The sequence below is a fragment of the Agelaius phoeniceus genome, chromosome 4, assembly GCF_051311805.1.
Source record: "Agelaius phoeniceus isolate bAgePho1 chromosome 4, bAgePho1.hap1, whole genome shotgun sequence".
Lineage (NCBI taxonomy): Eukaryota > Metazoa > Chordata > Aves > Passeriformes > Icteridae > Agelaius > Agelaius phoeniceus.
This window is the reverse complement of record NC_135268.1, coordinates 67,074,192-67,086,625: the sequence shown is the minus strand read 5'-3', so window position 1 is coordinate 67,086,625 and position 12,434 is coordinate 67,074,192. Positions and strand designations below refer to the sequence as shown.

The following is a 12,434-nucleotide window of genomic DNA, read 5'->3' as shown; positions in this document are numbered from 1 at the left end:
AAAAATGAGGAACCTATGGTAGTCCAAATATTCTTCAGTAAATAGTACAGCTGGTGAACTGCAGATAGCACTAAATTTATAACTCAAGTTCTGAGCAGTATTCTGTAAATATCCATACATCTCAATGCTTACAGCAACGTGAAGCACATTTCTCCAAGCCTCACTGTACTTATTTTTCATACTATGAGTAATATTTCCTTCTCATGACCAAGTATTATGCCCAATTTAGCAGCTTAAGAAAAGTGTGTCTTTGTCTCAAAATTGGAACTCTCCAGAAGATCACTGTACAACTATACTGAATGAGCATATGGATGTGTGTACCCTTATTTTAGCAGTTCACTGTTTACATATTTTCATATAAAAACCTAAAGAAAGCAAATTACAGGAAGAGTTTACACAACAGTAAAGTCTATGGAGGCTTCCATAAAAATAGTTAAAGCTTGCTGCTACATTATCTGTGTGGAAAGAGCATGGAAATGCATTGAACAGATATGAAATATGGTGTGCAGCTGACAACCAAGTTCCATCTCATGGCCCAAACTTGTTCTCTATCACGGCTCACCATCTGCAATTTGTCACTGAAGAAACCCTACCTCATGTGGCAGGGGATACCTCCTCAAGAGGTGGCACACAAAGATCCCAAGTTCTACAACACCCATCTAGTCACCAGATCCACTAGAACCCAGAATATAGAACTCAAGTACCACACAGCAAAATTTTCTTTTAAATAAAGAGGTCTCAGTATCACACTACAAATAGCAAAACTGAGTGGTGGTTTAAAGAATTTCTTGTTGCTTTGCTAAACTATGGTTCCTATTAACTTAGTTGGTTTCCAACTTGTGTTTTGCACATACCACAAGTTTTTGAATGGCGAAGTCTCTGAAGGGATCTGCACTACATATAATCTGCTCTACATGTGACCTCTCAGTCCACAAATGACCCAAGTATGAGAAGACCACAAATTAAAGCCCATTAAAATAATGGAATCAAATACAAAGACAAAGGCAGTACACATCAATACCGTGTGTGCTCTCAGCATTCAATTCAGACATTACTTCAAGTGTCACCAGGGACATCCCTCTTGCCAGACCTATTAAAGGTACTTCAATAAAAATTAGTTCAGTTGAGCTGTGCAGCTCTGACTAGTTCACTAGACTATTTGAAAAGCCAGGTAACTACTTTGTCTCAATGCAGTCAGCCTTGAGCAGCACAGTGAACAGCTGGATCCAGGAAATGCTGTGGTAGAGGTCAGGACACAAACCAAGGGCTACACACTGCAGTAGGTATCTAGAAAAAGCACTTGTAACAATTACATCAACTAGTGAAATTTCATGAGACAAAGTTACACCATGTCAGAGAAGGGAAAAAAAAGTGAACTACTTTAGCTACATTATTATGATTGTTTTTTCTTTAAATACTGGAAGAACGCCTTTGCTTGATGGAACAGCTCAGTATTTTCTGTGTGCTACCCCAACACTACCTGACGTTCAATGAACAGCTCATTACTTCTAGCAGCAAATTCTATGGAAAGATTTACTTGTCAAAGGGGAGCCACAGAAGTCACCAAAACTCCAAATTACAAAGTTCACTCACAGAGGATGGGCTACAAAGCCTTAATGTAAAACCATGGCCCTGATACAGGAAGCAAACAGGCACGAGGTGCCAATTAGTACACAAAGACTATAGGCCATACTTCAGTCAGTATAAACCAAAATAACTATTTTATTTGAGCACAAAAATGCCAGTAGAAAAATGAGTGTTGAGGAAGGCCTTCACTTTTAACCTTCCCTGAGTGGGACAGAAATGTAGCAGCTTTGAATGGCACAAGTTAAGTCACCTGGCAAGTCCAGCACATAACATTCACCAACAGCAACTGTGCAAAGGAGAACAGGACCAAGAGTGTTAGAGGAGAAATGGAACCTCCCACTTGGGCAGGTACCTTTACAGCATTCTGACAAGATCAACTTTGGTAACCAAAGCTGAAGCACAAAACAGTAAAGATTTATCTGATGGAGTCAACAGTACCAGAGATGTGGTCTTTCAAATGATCTTTCAATGCTGACAAAAAGTGCACCCATCTAAGCTTCCTTTAAACTAAACCTCTGAAATTACACCTGGGTTCCTGGTATCTTCACACATGCAAAGGTTAAATCACTCTAATCTGCAAAAAGTGGTGACATCTTTTCTGCTGAAGATCTGAAACAAACAACTGTGTTGGGGAAGTCACTGGCTGAGCACCTGGACTCAAGAAGAACTGAAGTGATAAACAAAGTTCTGACAGCTGCAGCCTTTTCTGCAGGTGCAACAGGCATTTACTTCATGGCAGTTTGGCTCAGTTCAACAGCCAGTTCAGAACTCAGAAATAGGTTTGGTATTATTTGATCAGCTTGTGCTCCAGTGAGAAAAGAACAAAGGGAAGGTTCCCCCCAAACTAGTTCCAAAGTTTAAAACTGTCTATTTAACAGGACTATAAAGTTTAATCTCAAGAACACATGGAATTTTGCAGCCAACTATATTAGCAAAATTGGAGTATCACACTTTACACAGAAAAACCTGCCACAGCCATGAACACACCTTGAAAGAGCTTTTCTGAACACAGCCTCCCCATAATCCTGTTTAAGGTCTAACACTTACAAACAACTATTAACCTAAAGTACACTCTGCACAAATTTCACCATCCACATTGCCTTTAACTTCCCAACACCAGCTGATGCTGCCTTGCTGCTCTGGTAAGATTCTGTGGGCTCAGAGTGGTCACTGAGGTAATCCCATCTAACAAACACTCAATATCTTTAGCAAAGGACTATCAGACTTTCTAAACCTCTGCTCAATTTAACACTGCAGCATGGTTTCAAAGTGTATCTGTCCATCTCCTTAGAGCATCCAGTGGAAAGAATGAGTGGAAGACTCATTATTCCAGCCTATAGCCAGGCACAATAAAACTTCTAACTACACTCAAATACATGTGTGATGAGAGAGAATAAACTGCTACACATGCAAGGACTATAAATAAGGCAATGATAAGAGCAAGTCTAAGGGAATTCTTGAATGGCAGAGATGTAAAGAAAGTTTAGAGAAGGAGGTGCTGGAGAAAAACCAACAAATAGCACTTACAGAACTGTGTCAAACAACCCCAACAGAGACAGGGCTCAGAAAAATCCATTTCTATGCAGCACAAGATTTATTATGTGCATCAAGTTTGACAGGGGAGATAATATGAGAACTAAGATTTCAAACAGAGAAAATTGCACCTATAGAGACGTCAAGAAATACTTACAAATACAAATCCAAGAAAAATACTTTAAAGAAAAGCTCTTCCAAATAGTGGAGCTTATCCTTTGACACACAGCTTGCAATGAAAGAGCAATTTCATCTCAAGAATGGACAGCTTCAAAGAACTCTAACTACTGATGACTTCAGTCACTCTGTAACACCTGGGATTATTTGCAAGGTACTAGATTCAGGCTGTTATGTGATATATTTAAATACAGACAGAAACAGGACATGGTTGGGGCTTTCTTAAAACAAACAAACAAGGGTTTGGACATCAGTTTGAGGTTAGGCCTGTCTTCATTCTATGCCTGCATTAAGAAAAAGGTCAAAATTCATGCAATAAGTCTTTAATTCTCCCACATTGAAGCAGAACCTCTGGGAAGAGTGGGAACTTTTTGTGAGCACTGCAGGTGTGCAGCACCCACCTGGCTCACTGGGACATCAGTGCAGCAGGGGTTAGGGGCAGGGAGGAACCTGTGAGCTCACACACCTACATTGTACAGCCTTGTGCTGCTGGGAGGTAAGCAAAGGCATCCTTGGGGGACAATCACAGCCAGAGAGCAGCTGCCAGTGGTGTGTGGGAGAATCCAGAGCAGGAACCCAGCTCAGTTCCATTTCTGTGCTTCCTGTGATCTGCTGCTGGCACAGGAGCCTTGTTCTATGTAGGAGAACAGCAGGAAGGACTGCAAGACAGCCTTAAAATCCTGCATAACTCTGACAAGTTTGAAAACTGTTCTGCAATAATAATGGGATACAAGTGAGTTCTGAAAGGCACACTCAGACAGGATTAAATTAACAAACAGGAAGGCAGGTTCTTCAGAAGAGGGCTGTGAGCTAGGTGAGATCAACAGGCTGACCTTGAAATGAGTGTTAAGCTGGTGTAAAAAAGTCCAGTGTATGGGGATGCATAAACAGGAATATCAGCTCCAGGGCACATGGAACCACTTTTTCACTCCACTCAGCACAGAAAGTCTCCACTGCAGTACAGACTTGGGTTTTGAGCACCACACTTGAAGCCCAACGTGGACTAACCTGAGAGAACAACAGGAATGATCAGAGCTGAAAAAACATGATGTCTCAGGAAGACCTGAACACACTAGTTTTACTTAGAACAAATGTATCACGAGGGTGGAGGGCAAGACAAGGAAATAGGAACATTGCAAATAACAATTCAAATATTTTTAAAGAGGACTTACTACTGGGGAAGGAATAGCTGTCCCTTATGTCCAGGGAATTTGGCAATAAGCTTGACCTGCAGGAAGGAAGATGTCTGGTTTCATATTCAGAACAAGTTTTAATACTGAGGACAGCAAACCACTGGACTAAAGAGAAAGAAGAGCTGCTCAAGCTTCTGTTATCAATCACATCAGATGTGCAATACCAGTATGGGGCAGGAGACTCCCTACCAGCCTACACCTTTCACAGCCCTACTTTGTTTTTTAATGACAAACTCAGTTTCAAGCCCCTGTAATGTTTTTGCTTATCCTCCTACAATGTTTTTTGAGTTTCAATGAACTAGAAGTTACTTTTCTGATTGTTCACATTAAAACTTGAGGACTTGCACAATCAGGTTATTGTATTATTACCAAAGAAAGTCACACCTGCCCCACACTTTCTCCACACAGAAATCAATCCCCTCCTCTGGCAGCATGCAAGTTTCAGCAATATTACAGTATCCTGCTGCATCCCTCTTGTGACGAAGAGAAGCCAGAAGCCCATTACTTCAGAAAGACAGGCGTGCTCTGCCTTCTAACAACCCAGCAGGGTGATGTAATGGATTTCACTGATGTGGTGTCAAGGCACTGTCACACAAACATGTGTGTGCACCTTTTACTGCACTGCCTTAGGCTGGTTTAGGACTTCCTGAGGATGGAAAATGCTGCACACAGCAGCCAAATACTCCAAAACAAAAATTAAGATATGCAGCATTTTACAGATGGGGAGTGGAAGCAAAGAGCATTAGTTACAGCCAGAGGTCACATTTAAACTGCAAAATCCAAAGTCACTAAAGCACAGAGGAATTAACTCTTAAGAGGTCAAGAATAAATAGGCCACCTAAAAAGCATAAAACAAGACAAAGCACTATCCTTTTTCATCCTCTGTAATAGTTTGGTGCTACAAGTATTTATCCAGGTACTTCTCTGCTTTATTAAAGGACATTCTTCTGATTTGTGAAGCATGAAAACAGAAGAGCAGCAGCAGTCCACCTTACCCTCCCACAGTTCAGCAATTTCTTATCCAAACATTGAAGCAGAAAAGTCTGGTCAGGATGGGGTGCTAATGGAAGAGAAGGATGAAGTCAGCAGGCACATATGCAGCCAAGCTCAAGCAGACTACTGTGCATCCTGAGAAGGGAACAGGCCAGGTACCAGGCTGGCATTGGAACATGCTGGCTCACATTCCAGTGCCAGCAACACCCCTGTTGTTGTCTCCTCACCTTTGGGAGCCTCTTACAACAGGCAGCAGCACTTCAGCTCAGCCTCCAAGCTACTCACACATCTCAAACTCATCAAGGTTCAACTCTGTTTCATTTCATGTTTCATTTTTAAGAAATGAAAACATGAAGTGCTGGGTACTTGTTCCTTTCTCCCTTCCCACTACAAGAAATACATGATGTACTTTAGTCAATTCATGTAAGTAGTTCTTGAATGCTGTTTTCATTACCCCTCTCCCCTCTCATTTACTAAATACTGCATCAGATGACACTCTGAAGCACTAATCTGGAGGCATGCTCACACACCAGTACCCTCCATTCTAACTGATAGCAATGAATCACTTGCCACTACTATCACACTGGGATAATTAGGCAAAGAGGTTCCTTTTTTTTTTAAACCAGGATTGTAAATTTAACTGTCAGTTCATTAAAAACATTGTACAAACATACAAATAGGTCTCAGGTATCTAAATGGAGACCGGCACTTAAAAAAATCAATAAATCACACCCTCAAACAATCCACAGATCAGAAGTTTGCTGTGTTATGGAAACATAACAAGGTACAAAAACCACCTGCAACCTCAATGGCCCTTTACATACTGACTAAGAAATGCTGAGCTGCAGAAGGCAGAACCTCAGTTCCAGACCCATCATCCTGTCCCAGCCTTGTTCCCACAATTCTGTTTCATAACCTGCATAGCACCTGAGGCTCCAAACCTTCACCTCTCCCATATTCTGTGTACTTCTCTTGGAAAGTGGCAGCTGATAATGCCACAGGGTTTGACACACAGCTTTTGTCACTTGCCCCCTTCCTTAAACACAATAAACTTTCATCCCTCTAAAACCAAAGGAGGTCACATAAACAGAAACCTTGAAGGAAGACAGAGAAGTGCATTTTTCATTGGGGAGTTGAAGGAAAAAACTTATTTTAAAAAAAGCATTTTCATTCTAAACAAACTTTTGAGAGCAGAATAAAGAACAAAAATATCATAGGGTATCTAGTAGTAAGTGTATGAGATGGATGAATACTTAACCAAGACAAATCTAAAGCCACAATTAAGAAGGTGAAACATAACACATGTGCACAGCACTGAAGGAATGATTTAGAGCCACTGACATCAACACAAGCTGTGCAGAGCAAAAATTAAACACACTGCAATAATAATCTGAACTGCCCAATTAGGTTAAAAAATACATTTACCCTACAAATTAAAAAACCTCCCAAACCCCTCGAAGGCATTAATGCTGTTCACAATGTTATTTGAGATGCAAATTAGGGACCTAAAGTTAATATAACACCAACAGAAGTTTCTATTATTCCTGTTAATGGCTAAAGGGGAGGTGACAGTAGAAGAAAAGCCACAGCCCTGTTACATGAGGTCTTATTAGGACAGCACACATTTTCCTTAATTTTTAATACCTTCACTTTAATGCAGAACTGGGCAAGTTAAAAATGTGATCTTTTATAACCCAAGAAAACTGGAGTGAATTAAGTAAATAGCAAGTTGGCTGACAAGGGTGGCTGGATGAGGGGTGTCTTAAGGAGAAACAGGTATTCCTTTAAAAAAATGAAATTCATATCCTGTCTTCCAGCATCACAGATCTCAGGCTAAAGCACAAAAGTGAAGGTACAGACAGTGATGCTGCAGTTGTTTCTTCAACTATTTCCTGTACCAGCTGGGTGCTCCAATTCTGAAGCTCAGCAAATGCAGGAACAGCTTTCTTGCAGCTCAAACACAATGATGTGTAGGTCTTGGTACACAGAGTCACTTTTGCTAATGACACTTGCAGTGAAAGCTCCAGGCCAAATAAAAAGCTGCAGTTTGATTTCACACCCTTGGCTCTGCACAGACAGACTCACACACATTGAAGGGCAGCTGCCATCACTGGCACTGGGTGTCCCCAGCTCTGGGCTGATCCATCACTGACAACTCTCCCCAGTGCTCTCCTACAGTTGAATTCTCACAGGAACTCAAACCAGTGATGTCATATCAGGTTCAGAGCAATGATGGGAACACCAGCTGATCAGAACAATTGTTCTTACTGTTAACACCCAACCTGCAAAGCATAGCTGCATTTCACCAGAATGCACTCAAGTTCAAACAGCAGAAAGCCAATTATATTAATTTTGTTTTTATAACTCAGTAAATATCCTAACTGAAACATTTCCTATTACCTTAAAGCATAATATTCAACTGCTTGCTTAAAAAAAGTGCTGTCAGTAAACTGAGAGCCATAACCCAGATAATGTATTTAGTAACAACCCTGCCTACTTCCTCCCCTCAACCTAAAAATTAGCAGCAACATGGCCTTCAGAAGTTATTTACACCCACTGCAAAGCATTAGCAGTTAGCTGAGCAGCTTCTTGCCAGCTTGCTAATGATATTATTCCCCAAAACAACCAAAAAAGACAAAAAGCACCAAATGTAGAAAGGGCTATGTTAAGAGTTGACAGTTACCTTGATTTCAGATTTCTCTATACTTAACAGTACCAAAATATCCAGCTGGATAGTCACAAAAAAAAATGTAGAGCAGCCTAGAAAGGAGTTAAAAATATGCCACACCCCTCCCTTTCTTTTTTACAGGCCTCCTCTTGAGTGAGAAGAAAATCCTTAAAGAAAACCATTTTCTGAAAAATGACTGTCTCAATTCCCCTAACAGAGTTTATAATTAAGAGAAATCAAAGTGAAGGTGGTTTTTGTTTTTTTTTTTTTAAAGACTCATCACTGGATTGCATTTCTTCAGTGCTAAGATCTCCTTAAGAACACAAACTTTGTGACAACCAAAAAGCAGATTGTCCATATCAAGGGCTCCCTCACAGGTGTGCAGGGTCAAGAGATTAAAATTTACCTACCAAGAAAGTATCAGACACTGCACTGACTCCAAGTACCTGCATTTCTATGAATTTCATGAATTCTATTCATGAACAGGGCTTCCTTGTGCTGATGAGCCCCTCCTTCAGGGGTGCTCATAAAGCCCTTCACAGGTTTTTGTGAGTAGCTGCACCCCCGCCATAAGGTTATGTTACAATATCTAAAGTAAAAGTTGGAGATAATCCCACAATGGATAGAAATCTCTCACAGTTAAAAACAGAGTACCTGCAACATCTGGTAACTACCAGATCTCAAGAATGTAGTAATAAAAAAGTCCAAGAAGCTTATTTAACAAAAATAAAAATTACAGTTTAAAGCAAGCAAAGTTTTGTCTAAAAAGAAAGCACAGAGCTTGTGAGCTTGCAGGGGAGAGAGAGAAGCTCCCTGTTGCCAAAATACAAAATTTCTGTTTATATTATGACCATCAACATACACAAAAAGAAATGCAAATCATAACATAAATACTAATATTTTCCACTAAAGGCTTAAGGAGACTTCTTACTAGTTTTTAAGACAACTCAAAGCAGAACCACAGAGGACAAATTTTTAGAACAAAAACTCAAAGCCAGCATCAAAAAAGTGGAGGAGCAAGGAAAGAATTGTGTTTGGAAAGTTTTAAGTACACCATGATTCTAAAGGGAATAATCTATCAAACCACAGGAGGTGACTAGAACTGCCATCATCACTGCTAACACAAAGGAATGTAGATTGGGGGGAGGCAACAGAGGAAGGGGGAGAAAGCACAGAGAAGGGAAAAGAAGGAACTAAAAAAAGGGAGCCACAGTAATGGCTACCAGACTCTCAAGGAATTCCTAAAGGAAAGAATAAATCCTTCAAGGTTTTGTTTTAAATAAAGCAATCCATGCAATAAATTGCAGTCTTCTCAGCACAGTCAGGCTTTCAGTTTATCTGCCCACCATATTTTCATAAATATACTTTTACACCTCTACTAAACTTCCAAAGCTTAACACAATGGTTGCAAATATAAATATTTCTTCTTTCTGCCTCCTCATTCTTCTGAATCATAGTACCCTGCAGAAAAACAGCTTTTTGAAAGGAAGTAGGGAAGTTTAACCATCCTGACCTTAAAATAACCCTTTACAATCGTTTAACCAACTTTAATTCCCCAGTCAGAGAGACAATAACCATGGGTTAGGCACTGGCAGGTAAAGGCCACTAGAGGACTGCCAGATTACCACAGGAACATCCCAAAAAGGTATCATATCATTAAGGGGCTGATCTTGCAGATCACTGTCTGGAGTTTGTGTCTAACAGGCAACATTTACTTCCATATGATGAAGAGTAGCATCTTGCTACTGATGCAAAAAAATAGGGCTCATTAAAAATAGCAGACATGTTAATATGAACAGCATTTCAAGGAAATTCAAAGTCACTGAGTAGTGAACCCATTTTCTAGTTCAGAGTTCCACCAGCTTGTGTAGAGCTACTTAAAATGTATGGGTTTTTTGTCTGAGAGCAATTCTTCCAGACATTTTTGGAAGCTCAGTAACTGTAAGGATACAAGCTCTTTGGGCTTGAACAAGCACACTGCACCTCCAATAAAACCAGATCAAGTAACATGCTTCATCAGGAAAGTTTTTGCTATTCAGCAAGCATTGTGCTCCACATTTCATAAGCCCCACTAGAAGCAAGCAGACCATTCACAATTAAAACACACCCAGAAACATTTCAGCTTGCCACAAGAGATACAAACTTACTGGTTCTTGCCAAAAATGGCAAATTTTTCTGACAAAAATATTTGCTATCAGTCGGGGAGGCAATGCAACAGCATTGGCTCTAATAACTGTTCTCAGGAGCTAATTTTAAGGTAGGCATAGCAAACCAGAAAATGGATTTGACCAGCTGGCTCAACCCATCCCAGGCAGAGGACTTGGTGAAAGCCAGGGACAGATTCACCCAGTCCCTCTCAACCCTGCAACCCCAAAGCTGGGGTGCTGCTGCAAAACTTCTGAATGCTGGCATGGGGATGTCTTTCCCTAAAGGGGAAAAGGCCTGAACTCTTCCATCCCAGCCCCAGGAGTTCAGATCCCTGAACACCAATCCTCAGAAGCCGCCACAGCGGGTGCCTGCTCTGTCTCATAGGACCTAAAGAGACCTCCTGAAAGAGCACCCAGAATTTCAAGCACACATTTCTATCCAGCCTTCCAGCAGGCCAGAAGACATCTAATAAGCCAAATAACCAGAACAAAGCCATGTTACTGCCCTTAGAAAAGCTGGGATAACACAAAGAGCCCATTCACTCGCCCACTGAGCCCAACTGGTCCCTAAACTTCGGGGCCATAAACTAGAAATCAACTTTCCTATTGCTGAGGGGAGGGGAAGGAAGAAAATAGCCACTGTTTCCACCCTGGAATCATTATGGAAGGCAGCTATTGTGGAAAAACAGGCATCTCCACAGAGGTAACTCTATCCTTGAGCCAGACAGGGGGGAATCGCCTCAAAATCGCCGGGGTACGTGCCTGCAGACATGTGTTTCCAGGGCAGCGGCACAAAGGAATGTCCGAGCCCCGCCGCGGCCGGGCACCTTCCCTTCCTTTCCCCGCACGGCCGGGCCGGGCCAGGCCCGGGGAGACCCGGCAGGGCCGCGCAGCCGGCCCGGATGGCGCCCAGCAGCGCCCGGGAACGCCGGTAACTTCACCGGGGGCTCCGGGCTCGCTGCCTCCCGGCGGGGCGGCCGCTCCAGCTCCCAGCGGGCGCACAGCGGCGGCCCCGGCAGTGCGGGGGGAGCGCGGCCCGGGCCGAGCACGGACAATGACAGCAAAGCGCACGATCCGATCTGCACAGCGCTTTACCTATGTGCCGAGGTAAGCGGAGCGATGAGCAGCCCGCAGCCCTGCGGCAGCGGGAGGTGACGCTGCGGGGAAGCGCAGCCTCGGGGTGACACCCCCGCCCCGGAGGGTCCCCCGGGCCGCGCTCGCCGCCCCGCCCGCCCGGAGCTACGCGGTGCGTACGGCCTCCCGAGCTCCGCCAAGGGCTGCGAGGATGGTCGGGCCGCCTCCCCTGTGCCTCGCACTGCCTGCGGGCCGACAGCGGGGCTGCTGCCTGTGCGGCTGCTGCCTGCAGGGCTGTTATTGCCTACAGGTCTGTTATTACCTGTTCGGCTGTTGCCTACACGGCTGTTACCTGTTACCCGCACGACTGTTGTTACCTGCCGGCCGCGCTCGTTGCCCCCCCCGCCCCGCTCTCCCCCCCACCACGGCAGCCGCCGGTACCTGAGCGGCCGCGCCGCCTCCCCCGTGCGTATGGACCGGGCTGCTCAATGGCAACCGAACAAAACACCGCCGGCCACGCCCCCTCCACCGCCCGCCCGCGCCCATTGGCCGCGCCGCCCGCCCGCCGAACCTTGACCCGCTCTGCCATTGGCCGGCGGCGCTGTCGGGCCCCGCCCACAAAGGGGCGGGGGGCGGGCGCTGCCCCGGTCGCGGCAGGGACGCGCAGCTGTGGTGCCGGGTGGGGTGGGGGACGCGCGTTGGACTACAGCCCCCAGCAGGCCTTGCGGCGACACGGCGCTGTCATTGGCTGAGCAGCGCGCGTGCGGAGGGGCGAGGGGGCGCCAAGGGGAAGACGCGCTTTGCGCGCGGGGGTGATGACGTCATCGCGTGCCCGGATAGAGCCGCAAGGGGGATGCGCACCCTCCTCCTCCTTTTCCTTTTTCTTATCTTCCTTCTCTTCTTCCTCCTTTTCCTCTTCCTCCTTCTCTTCCTCTTCCTCCTCTTCCGATTGCTCTTCCTCCTCCTTGTGGCTCTTGGCACCCTTTCTGCCCTTGCTCACCTAGCTCCTGGCCCAGCTGTGGGCTCTGGTGCATGGGAAGTTGTAGCTCATCTGCTTCCACC

At 44.3% G+C, this 12,434-nt stretch overlaps 1 protein-coding gene across 2 annotated transcripts in view; it reads right to left on the bottom strand.

The window, feature by feature from the left end:
* The window catches only part of FAM53A (family with sequence similarity 53 member A), a 70,032-nt gene extending 58,117 nt beyond the window's left edge, over window positions 1-11,915 (bottom strand). The window contains exon 1 of one of the 2 annotated variants that reach the window (XM_054632940.2): window positions 11,814-11,915. The gene's annotated coding sequence lies outside the window, so the exon portion shown is untranslated. Of the gene's footprint in view, window positions 1-4,130; window positions 4,152-11,813 lie in introns of those variants that run through there. The other variant, XM_054632939.2, reaches the window with a different exon arrangement.
* Window positions 11,916-12,434: the final 519 nt, after the last annotated feature.